Source organism: Pinus tabuliformis, chromosome 9, assembly GCF_031772625.1.
Source record: "Pinus tabuliformis cultivar Carrire ecotype Pingquan chromosome 9, CPIR1, whole genome shotgun sequence".
In the NCBI taxonomy this organism is placed as follows: domain Eukaryota; kingdom Viridiplantae; phylum Streptophyta; class Pinopsida; order Pinales; family Pinaceae; genus Pinus; species Pinus tabuliformis.
The window spans coordinates 1,225,493,701-1,225,495,943 of NC_142307.1; positions in this window are offsets into that span (position 1 = coordinate 1,225,493,701).

The window sequence follows — 2,243 nt, forward strand, 5'->3', positions numbered from 1 at the left end:
TCACCAATGCACCCCTGGTTAGGGGTAAGTTCTCTGTAGAGTAGGTAGCCCCATTCAAGGCTACGTTGCAGAGCTCCTAAGCCCACTCAAGCATATGATGGGCGAGAATTCTCGAAATGTTCAATGGATCCTGAGTATATTCCTCCTTTCTAGAGGCTTCTAGAAGGAACCCAACACCTATCCTATCAAGATGAGCTCGACTTAGGGTAGCCTTGGATCATCTAATCCTCTATCCTCTCATCCCTTTGAAAATGGAAACTAATCATCCAATTATGGAAAACCATTCAATGCCATATTAATGAAAAAACCACTTGCATTCATCTATAAATTGGCCTCCCATCATAGAGCCAAAGAGCTTCAAGATTACAAAGAAATATTGTTGGTTTAGAGACTTGAAATCATTTTCAAAGTAATGTTATGTTGTTGGATTAATGTTGTTGTTGGTGTGATGAGGGCTTGGACTAAGCTAGATGAGTGAAACGAGATCGAACCACATTGGGTGTAACTTCTCCTTCTATTAATCAATAAAGTTTTTTGTTCCTTTTCCAATACTTTTGTCTATATCTATGATGAATGTATGTTCAAATGTTGTCGATTCCATTTGTTTACAATAAATAGATCATATTCTTTGATTGTTGTTGTCTTCTGTTTATGTTGGTAGGTACCAATTGATCGAATTTGGTTTGAGTGGGAGGGACAAGAGCAACTCAAAGGAGATCAAAGGAAGCAAAGGATCACAAGTAGGTTCTTTTATCTTATTTTTTTTATTGTAGGAAAAGGTTAAACATATTTACTTCAGTTGTTCTAAGTGTAATTACAAACTTAGGGAAGATATACTTATCTGTAGGTATAAATTCTGTATAACTGGATCCCATAGGTCTGAATGTATGCAACAAAATGTTGCACCCTTTCTACTGCTCGTGCAAAATTGGGTGCCCCAAAAGGCTCTTAGTTTCTGACAACTAAAGACGACATCATGCATCTTCTTTGGCAATTTTCAAGGGATTCATCTTGAAAAGTGACTATCTGTCTGACATAGAGGTCAGTACACCATCTCTGTGTTGCCAGAATTCGTTCCTTAGAATCCTCAATCTCTAGAAAGGTATAGTGCTTGTTATAAATAATCATTGACTGACCATTCTCCCTCCTTATTATCATTGGCTTTGTAGCTTGATTTCCTTCAAAAGTATCATAAGCCTTCCTCCATTTAAACTGGTTAATATGTAGGAGGTAAACGCTTTGAGGTGCACATTTCCCACGAACGGAACCAGGTTGAAGCTCTCATCATTCTTTAGGAAATAACCATGCATGTAGATCTCACATATCAAATGTTAGTTCACGATTTCATGAATTCTTGTAATAAGCAGGAATTGTATATGGTCCTCAATCTCATGGCTAACCTCTTTGTAGATGTTCTAGGTAGAAGAAAAGGAAATTCTCATGAAGAAACAATGCATAACTATGGGCAAGAGGTCAACATGCCATTAACTGTTGTGCTAGAGTAAACATATGTTCTTTATTTGCCTTTAACACCTATATCTGCCCTTCTAAATCCCTTATCTTTTTCTGTTTTTTCTCCTACTTATGGTTTTCTTTATCCAACTGGTTTATATACTTGGTGACAATCATAGCAGCCTGTTCTCAGACCCTCATTGTCTCCTTCTTTTGTGCATTCACAGCAGATTTCCATCTCTTAATTTCAACCGCTAAGAAGAATTCTCAGGCCTCAAACAACTATTCTATAGGACCACACTGTATAGTAGCAGAATCTGTGGGAACATCTTTGGTGTATACAGATATCAAGGAGACCTTGACGTTTGGCCTTACGACCTTCCATTTATATTTATTTACCTTATTTTTTAGCCAAGATACCTGCTTTCACAGCTTCTAAACCTCCATTTTTAACCGCATGGTCTCTCCAATCTAAAGTTGATACCTCTCCTTGAGAGGTGGTCTTATCCTCTCACACTGTTCCACCCACTCTTGTTTAATAGTACATTCATTTCCCAACCCTGCAGTTGGTTCAAGAGGTGGTGGATTGCCTTTTAAGGCATCAACTAGTTCCTTCATCAAGTCTTCCTTACTTGGTTTCTATCCTTGGGAGCACTTCCCTCGTCAACTTGTCTCAATTCAGGAATTTCTATCGCCTGGACAGTGCCTTCAGTGATCGCCCCTTGCTCCAATCCTGCTTTCAAAATTCCTTCCTCGACCTATTCTTCAGGAGGCCTCTACTGGGAATCCTT